This window comes from Dreissena polymorpha, chromosome 7 (genome assembly GCF_020536995.1).
Source record: "Dreissena polymorpha isolate Duluth1 chromosome 7, UMN_Dpol_1.0, whole genome shotgun sequence".
NCBI lineage: Eukaryota > Metazoa > Mollusca > Bivalvia > Myida > Dreissenidae > Dreissena > Dreissena polymorpha.
Window position 1 is genome coordinate 10,016,996 of NC_068361.1, and position 10,290 is coordinate 10,027,285.

General features: G+C 34.0%; 1 protein-coding gene across 2 annotated transcripts in view; it reads right to left on the reverse strand.

The window, feature by feature from the left end:
• Nucleotides 1-9,941, reverse strand: part of LOC127839036 (neurotrypsin-like) — a 32,183-nt gene extending 22,242 nt beyond the window's left edge. For both annotated transcript variants that reach the window (XM_052367176.1, XM_052367177.1), the window contains exon 1: nt 9,713-9,941. The gene's annotated coding sequence lies outside the window, so the exon portion shown is untranslated. The remainder of the gene's footprint in view (nt 1-9,712) is intronic.
• Nucleotides 9,942-10,290: the final 349 nt, after the last annotated feature.

Genomic DNA, 10,290 nt, shown 5'->3' on the forward strand with positions numbered 1-10,290 from the left:
CAATATTTATTATATGAATGATGACAAACGGCAAAGGGACCGGATGTCAGAAAATTGCATTGCATAAATTTAAAAAGTGTAGATCCAAATTAGATTCTCTGCTATCAATTTTGATACCATCATCTGATTCATCATATACACAGTACAACAATAAAAAGCTATTAGTTATGCTCGATTAGTCATTGTCGGCTCGGGTACTACTTACATGTACCCCGGGTAACCTTAAGTATACTTACATGTACCCCGGGTACGGTAAATATACTAAAACGTACCCGGAAAATTTAACGCTAAATCGGTCTTTATCGGTTATTTTTTTATTATTAATTATATTTATGTTTATATCAATTTTCTGTAAAATGGCCTCTTTATTATCGAAACTCATACTCAAAAAGCAAGTTGATGCATTTATTTTATTAGAAGTTTGTTTTTGATAATCGGTAGCGCGTTTTACGACAGCGGATTTGGGGCGGGATTACAACTCAGGTACAGTCTAATTTCGACCGGGTACGATTAAGTATATTTACCGTATCCGGGGTACATGTAAGTATACATAAGAGTACCCGGGGTACATGTAAGTAGAACCCGAGCCGACAATGACCAATCGAGTCATTGTTTTGAATTTATTGTTTGAATGAATTTGGACACTCTTCGTCTCAGCGTTGTAAGCCTCGTGTTTAATTTACCTTTTTTATCTCATGGTTGATTCAATGCACCTCTAACACGTTCAATTGACTCTTTCATGAAAAATAAAACACACTACAGTGTTACACACACTCACACCTTTGATAACTTTCATTACCGGTAATATGCAAAATATGTAGTTTTTTTTTTGTTTTTTTGTATTACATTTTATTGAAGTTCTTATTCTGCTTATTTATTATTTGTTATGTTCATTGACGGTTTTAAGTATTTAGACCACATTTATTCTGATGCTGATGACTACATTGTCACTACCGGTAGTATTTTTATAGATTAAAGGATGATTTATTTTATTATAACTTACACTGTTAGAAAGCGATGGTGTATAGACCCTCAGTGCATGTTATTTCATACCATACGAAGCTCTCATATGGTATGAAATTACTGAGGGTGCATATCCCATACACCATCACTCACTTACTAAGACTTTTTTGGTCATTGTCGGCTCAAATATTACTTACATGTACCCCAGGTACTCTAAAGTAAACTTACATGTACCCCGGGTACGGTATATATACTTAAACGTTTCCGGTGATATTAACTGTACCTGAGTTGTTTATCTGCCCAAAATCCGATGTCGTGACAACGCGCTACTGATTACCATAAAACGATATTGTTAACCTTAAACAAACTACTTTTTTTAAACATCTGCATCAACAGGCTTTTTGAGTATGAGTGTCCATAATATAAAGGCCATTTAACAGAAAATTGACATATGTGAACATAATTAAATTTTACAAAATAGCCGACAACAACCGATTTAGCGATAAAATTCCCAGGTACGTTTTAGTATTTTACCGTACCCAGGGTACATGTAAGTACATGTAGTACCCAAGCCAACGTTGACCAATCAAGCCTTACTAACTGTATATGATTATATCTGACCAACTTTACTACCAACAGGAGATGTGCATATTATCAGCCGGTTAGGGTTGGATGATTTTTCACAGAGCTATGGCCCTTTGAAATTTTCTTTAAACTGTAGTACATATAGTGCAATTCTTGCCCAGGCTATTTCTCCCCAACTACTGACTGGGCTTCAATGAAGCTTTATGGAAAGCTTAACTACCTTCAGGAGATGCGCATGTTATGAGTGGGTTCTGGTTAGATGATTTATTTACAGAGTTATGGCCCTTTGAAATTTTTAAGTTGCTAAACCATCCATTGTATTTTTTTGTCCAAAGTTATGCCCCTCTTGACGTTTCCTCTTATCTGAATAAATATTGCAATATTGTGACAAAATAAAACTATGGGGAGCATTACTTGTCTACGACGGTTTCTTGTTCATTGTTTGTTATGTTACATTGTCGGCGTTAAGTACAAAGACCACATTAACTCTGATGCTAATGACTAACTACCATTTTGATGAGAATGATTTTTTGTCATTGTAAGTTACACTGAAAGTAACTGATCGTGTGTGCTGTATTCACCCTCAGAACTTTGTGATCTGTATTTTTAGATGTTATTATCATATAAAATTATTAATAATTTCATATAAATAAGAGAGGAAAGTTACACTAGTGTGTACTTTATTTTAAAATAAAAGAAAATTAATAGTTTTTGAATTTTCCGCATCACAAAGTGGATCAACATTGCCACTATATTTTAACAAACATTCTATGAGTTATGATAAGTGTAAATCTGATGTTAGGGTCGTATTGATGTATTATGTATATCAATTCATAGATATACATGTACACCAGTTGTATTGATGTATATGAAGATACAGACAAATGTGGGAAATTATTAAACTTACATTAATTGTGCTGGTAGATCATGGTGAAATAGCTCCCCTCTATAGTATCTCTATTGCATATGGGCATTATTTTTTTTGGAAAATATGGTTAATAATGTAATTGTATCGTACTTTAGTATATATTTATAAGAGTGGTTTAATGTGGTACACTTGCAGCCATAATGCTCCAACTCTGTATGAAACTTCAAGAGAATCAGGCTATGAAATAGAGACATTACCCCAGAGTGGCGTTATAACAATATTTAAAACGAAAGTCAAAAATAATATTTATATAATAAAGCTAATGACCAACCTGTCTTCAAACGGTCACCTTTATAGGGCGACATACAAATTAGAAAGTAAAACAATGTACCTTACAGTTAAAATTAGACAAAACAACTATGTTTATACATAACAGTAGATTAATTACATCATGTACAGTACTATATGCATTTATTTTTAGGTAAAATATATATTGCAACCCCGGGGACTTAAAGGGGGAGTTTTGGAAGTGTAGGCTGGTGTGGGTGGGGGGGGTTTCCCGCAGGGGAAATACATCTGGGTTGGTCTTAGGAAGATAATTAGGGTGTGTAGGAGTATTTTTATGATGGTTTTGTCCCCTGGACCAGAGGGAGTGCACGTTAAATGGAAAGAAAAATAAAAAAAATCACACAATATGATATTCGTGGTACTGGGATATTCCAGTAAAATATGAAATTGGTAAAAACACAGATAAAACACAACCTTCCTATCTTATTCTCTATTCGACTATACACAACACACATGATTTGACTCGTACCCAAAATATTTTGTACCCATATTTTTTTCGAACCCTTTTTTTTTTTCATACCCACATTTTTACGTACCCAATTTTTTTTCGTAACTATTTTTTTCGTACCCAAATGTTTTTCGTTCCCAAAAATGTTCGTACCCAAAATTGTTTTCGTTCCCATTTTTTTCGTACTGAAATGTTTTAAGTACCCAAATTTTTTCGTACCCAATTTTTTTTTTCGGTACCCAATTTTTTTCGTACTTATTTTTTTTGTACCCAATTTTTTTTCGTAACCCATTTTTTTTGTACCCAATTTTTTTTTTCGTACCCAATTTTTTCGTACCCAAATGTTTTTCGTTCACAATTTTTTTCGTACCCAATTTTTTTTTCAAACCCATTTTTTTCGTACCCAAATTTGTTTCGTACCCAAATGTTTATTTGTACCCTTTTTTTTCGTACCGTAATAGTTTTTCGTACCCTATTTTTTTCGTTCCTATATTTTTTCGTAACCAAATTTTTATTACGTACCCACATTTTTTTCGTACCCAATTTTTTTTCGTACACAAATTTGTCCGTACCCAAATTTCTTCGTACCCATTTGTTCGTACTCAATTTTTTTTCGTTCCCAAATTTTTTCGTACCTTATATTTTATTTGTAGCTATTTCTTTCGTACCCAAATAGTTTTTGTACCCTTATTTTGTTCGTTCCCTTTTTTCGTACTTAAATTTATTTTTCGTACCCAAATTGTTAATTTTTTTTCGTACCCACATATTTTTTCGTACCAATTTTTTTTAGAAATAATCGATTTTCGATTTGATTTCATCTCTCCACTCATTCCATCCCGCGAAACACTTATGGTGTCGCAACTCTAGTATGGAATGAGTGATGTATTGGACGTCATCATTGATGACGTTCATTCGAACGAATGATAAAGGGGGCTAAGTTTCGTTAAGGTGGCGAGAATCACCGCGATTTGAACGCCTTGAAAACTGGCCCAGCACGTTTGCTGAAATTTGACATGTATATGGACAAGAATGCGATCTACCTGTTGGCGTAGGCGTTATACCTGGGAAAAATCAAGTTTTTGATGAAATCACGAAAAAATTTCGCAAGTTTTACATAACCGGAATACAAAATGCGTTATGTGGATATACCGATACCCTACCGAAATATCCGAAATCAAACTTTCATAAAAACAATGTTTCATTAGTTATTTCGGTGTATTTCGCAACAATCTATATTAAAGTACGCAGTTTTTCGATAAATAATCAATATTAATGGGGATTTCGTGGGAACTCGTGGATTTCTGGGGATTTTGGTAATTACGGGAAATTCGGTATTTCTTCACACCCGTCAAAATGGTCGACTTCGTCAGAATGAACGCTTAGAAAGTATTTACAAAAAAACATCATCTCAAACGATGTAAAGTGAACGCTACTTATCTGTTTTGTAGATAAGTATACGATCCATTGGAAAACACCAACATTTGACATAAAAAAACGCCAGTGGATATGGAAATCTTCATCGTTTGAAATAGCAGACGGCGTCGACCAAAGGCGAAAAGAACGCGAAAAAGTATTAACAAAATAACATAATTAAAAATGATGTCAAGTGAACGCTAATTCGCTGTTTTGTAGATAAGTATACGATCTATTAAAAACCATAACATTTGACATAAAACACCCGTGGATATGCAAATCTTCTGCGTACCAAATAGCAGACATCATGCGGCGTCTAATCTGAGTCTACGCTGTTTGCCAAGGCCGATAGTATAATGAATGGAAATGCACAAACTCAGCAACTGGCAAGCATATATGCATTAGTAGATTGTTTCGTGATTATTTAGAAACGACTACATAATTCTTTTGGTTCAGCCAGTGCAACTTAACACTGTTAATAACAGAAATAAGTATAATAGTTTCTACACCTGACAACAATGTGCCAACTTTATACAAGGTAAGTTGTTTACATTATTTAAAATATTTCAAGCTTACAGTATACAACAATAAACAGCTGGCACAATGTAATGTCATCGTTTTAATTTTAATAAGCCCGTGGTTAATTACCCTTTTTAATCTTATGGTTCAATGCATCTCTAACACCTTCAATTGACATTCTCGGCTCGGGTACTACTTACCGGTACATGTACCCCGGGTACTCTTAACTTTACTTACATGTAGCCCGGGTACGGTAAAGAAACTTAAACATACCCGCAAAGATTAGATTGTATCCGAGTTGTATATCTGCCAAAAATCCGATGTCGTTAAACATGCTAGCGATTAAAGTAAAACAATATTGTTTACCTTAAAGAAACTTCTCTTTAAAAAAAATCTGCATCAACATGCTTTTTAGAATGAGTGTTGAGAGGACGCCGTAGGAATAATCAAGTAATCAAGAATACGTCTCTGTTTCTGCTTTTATTTCCTTCATGTATAATTACGATAAGGATTGACGACTAACATTGACGGCAATGATAACAAGCATTGAAAACTAACACTAACGACAAGGATTGGCGACTAGATGTAACATTGACGATTCTCTACAATAAATGAAATTAACAATAAAGAATGAATAATACGATTATAGTACAACAGATCTGCTATTCGAAGTATAATATGATAGCATACACTCATTAGAATAAAAGGTTTCATAAATAACAATTTGAAACATTTTCAATAAATATCGAAATATCTTATACAATATTTATTACACAGCATGAATTATTTGTTAAAACATAATATAAATACCAAATATGGTGTTCCCCATTTAACGGACCTCGCAAACCAAAAAATGTTTCTTTAAAAAAATCTATGACGGTAAAAAGTGAACGTGCGACATCGCGGAAAATATACTTGACAACGTCATACAATGACGCGACTTTAAACAATTTAAGATTTTAAATTGAATCACATTAATGATTGTAAAAATGAGTTTTGATAATACATTGTATAAATGCCATTTAACAGAAAATGGACATAAATGTAAACATAATTAATTTTTACAAAATAGCCGACAACAACCGATTTAGTGTTAAAATTCCCGGGTATGTTTTAGTATATTTACCGTACCCAGGGTACGAGCCTTACTAACTGTATTATTATTATATCTCACCGACTACCTTTACCTTGTTGTGTTTCAACCTGAAATTTATGTAAAATCCGGCTTTCTTTACTTTTATTTTTCATTCATTTGATTACGCAATTGTTGACGTATCTCGTGGAAAATTATTTGAATCTTTGGATTTTAGTGACGACAAGCTGGAAGTGTCAATTTATTTTTTACAATGAATCTAAGATGTATTTAATTTTTGTGTGTTTGTCATGCATAGTTCAGTGTTTTCCAGAAAAATTTGAGTAGCCAGTTATATGGCCGGCAACTATGCAGTAAAACCAAAGCATTTGTGACATTTACTTGATATATTTGGGAAAAGTAGCCGGCATCAAGAGTTAATGTAACCGGCAAGATCGCTAGCAGCCGGTATTTAAAGAGAACACTGATAATAGTAAACTAAATCTCTACGACGGGATTACAGCTTTGTAAAATTGTTTTTTGGGTGATAATGGTTAGTAATTCATACTAATGTTATTAAAAAATATCGGCTTTAAATTTAATTTTGAGAATGGGATGGAAGAACAGAAAATGAAGAGCATACAGGGATGGAAATAAGTGGTTTACCGTGAACCCGGGGCAAGTAGATTTTGGCCTGGGCAACTCAATTTCAAAAGTTGGTAAACTTCTTTTTTTTAAAGCTTAAAACAATTCACTGCAATAAAAATTGAAAAACAATTGATCACCATGGATCAATACTAGTTAAATAACATTCATTATTTAGGAATAGGACATGATTCAATTCAGGCTCATAATAAAACATCATGCATTGAACATGTGTTGTCAGCAAATGTATTTAATTATCTATTATTTTATTAAAAGAATGTATAATATTCACATGTTCATATTTCTGGGCTCGTTATTCTTTATCTGGGCAACCAAAATACTAAAGATGGTTGCCCACAATAGTAAACAGTTAGTTTCAATCCCTGGCATATCATTGTATCTCTATTGTTATAAGCATTGCATTAAAGTTGTGATTGAGGTTAGCCTGTTGTTTATGGTATATTTACATTTTAGCTTGACTGTTATATATGAAATATATATAGTCGAGCTATCCTACTCAACCCGGCGTCGGCGTGCGCATTGGAATGTTTGCGTACCACCTCAAATATATTTCCTATGTCCATTGACATATTGCTTTTATATTTTGCATACTTCATTACCGACATAACCCCAATCTATAAACAAGAGCAGACAACTCATTTACTGTATCAAGCATTTTAACAGAATTAGGCCCTTTTTCACTTAGAATAATATGCATATTATTGATAAATCTATGTTAAAGTTTGCATATGACCTCAAATATTTTTTATGTCACTTGACATATTGCGTTCATACACCATGTATTTTGCTTATTAACCAACATGACCCCAATGTATAAACAAAAGCAGATAACTGTATCAAGCATTTTGTAACAATTATGGCCTTTTTTTCACTTAGAATAAGCATATAGTTGATAAATCTATTATTAAGTTTGCGTACCACCTTTAAATTGCCATAACTTGTTTATTATGCTCCCCCCCAAATTTTTTAGGGGGAGCATATAGTCGACGCTTCGTCTGTCCGTCGGTGCACAAATTTGTTTCGTACCCAATTTTTTTTGTACCCAAATTTATATATGTACCCTTTTTTTTCGTACCCAAATAGTTTTTTGTACCCTAATTTTTTCGTTCCCTATAGGTTTTCATAACCAAATTTTTTTTCGTACCCAATTTTTTTTTTACACAAATTTGTTCGAACCCAAATTTCTTTAAACCCATTTGTTCGTACTCAAATTTTTTTCGTACCCAAATTCGTTTTGTTCCCAATTTTTTTGTACCCAAATTTTTATTTGAACCTTTTTTTTCGTACCCAAATAGTTTTTCGTACCCTAATTTTTTTTCATAACCAATTTTTTTTTCGTACCCACATTTTTTTGTACCCAATTTTTTCGTACACAAATTTGTTTGTACCCAAATTTCTTCGTACCCATTTGTTCGTACTCATTTTTTTTTCGTACACAAATTTTTTCGTACCTTATTTTTTATTTGTACCCATTTTTTTCGTACCAAAATAGTTTTTTCGTTCCCTTATTTTGTTTGTACCCTTTTTATCGTACTCAAATTTGTTTTCGTACCCAAATTTGTTTTTTTTCCTACCCACATATTTTTTCGTACCATTTTTTTTTTGAAATAATCGATTTTCAATTTGATTTCATCTCTCCACTCATTCCATCACGCGAAACCCTTAAGGTGTCGCAACTCTAGTATGGAATGAGTGATTTATTGGACGTCACCTATTGATGAGGTTCAATTGAACGAATGATTATGGCGACTAAAATTCGTTAAGCTCCTGGTTAAAGTCGAGATTCGACTATTGGAAACTGGCCGTTAGCTTTTGCTGAAAATTGACATGTTTATGGACCAGAACGCGATCAACACGATGGCATATTCGTCATTTCTGGGAAAAATGTACTTTTTGATAAAATGACGAAAAAGTGGTGTTTTTTATTGCGCAACCGCTATAAACACGTGGCTTTGCCGGAAGTACATGTAGCGTAAATAGCAACCCCAAGACAATTCACCCCCAGGAGACAATTATCGCGCTAGATAATTCAAATTTGATTTTAAATATTTTTTTCGTACCCAAAATATTTCGTACCCATATTTTTTTCGTAACGACGTTGTTTTTGTACCCACATTTTTTCGTACACTAATTTTTTTTCGAAACCATTTTTTTCGCACTCAAATGATTTTCGTACTCAAATACGTTCGTACCAAAAAAAAAATTCGTACCCATTTTTTTCGTACTAAAAGGTTTTTCGTACCCAAATTTGTTCTTACCCAATTTTTTTTCGTACCAATTTTTTTTCGTACCTTTTTTTTTCGTACCCAATTTTTTTCGTACCCAATTTTTTTGTGTGTACCCAATTTGTTCGTACCCAAATATTTTTCGTTCCCAATTTTTTTCGTTCCCATATTTATTTTTCGTACCCATTTTTTCGTACCCAAATTTGTTTCGTACCCAAATTTGTTCGTACCAAAATTTGTATTCGTACCCTTTTTTTTCGTACCCACATAGTTTTTCGTACCCTAATTGTTTTCGTTCCCTATATTTTTTCGTACTCTTATTTGTTATCGTAACCAAATTTTTTTTCGTACCCACATTTTTTTCGTACACAAATGTGTTCGTACCCAAATTTCTTCGTACCCATTTGTTCGTACTCATTTTTTTTTCGTACCCAAATTGTTTCGTACCTTATTTTTTATTTGTACCCGTTTTTTTCGTACCCAAATAGTTTTTCGTACCCTTATTTTGTTCGTACCCTTTTTCGTACTCAAATTTGTTTTCGTACCCAAATTTGTTTTTTTTTCGTACCCACATATTTTTTCGTACGCTGACCTTCCATACCAACCTCTACAGGCTTGCGCCCTAAAGACGTCACTTCAGGGACTCTGCAAAACGTCGACAAAGCACAGGAAGCAGCATTTTACGGTTGTTAGTCATCAGCTCCATTGGTGAAGAGCTTTGCACCAGGGGCTGCTTCTCACGATGGGATGTATCATTATAACTCATAAGACAGCTACAACCCGCATGAAACCGGGAAGCCCTGAGCTTCCCCGCCACAGCTCGTGTTGGCGGAGGATCAGGGTACTGCAATACCTGACAAATGAATTAACATTAATGTACCAGAAAACAAAAGAAATGACACTCGCTGCCTTCCAACTGGTCGCCTGGGACGTAAGGACACTGCCCCAGGATTATCGGATGACCTCCAGGCCATTATTGATTCCCATTGAGAATCAGCAGTGACTCCTGGAGATGTGCTAGTACCATGATCTCATCATCACCAATACCGTCTTCGAAATCAAACCACAGCATCTTCAATCTTAACACTGACACCAGCTTAATATTATCATGACCAGGCGATCTGCCATGAGTGCATCCTTCTGACTCGAAGTTTTCACAGCGCAAACAGCGAAACCGATCATT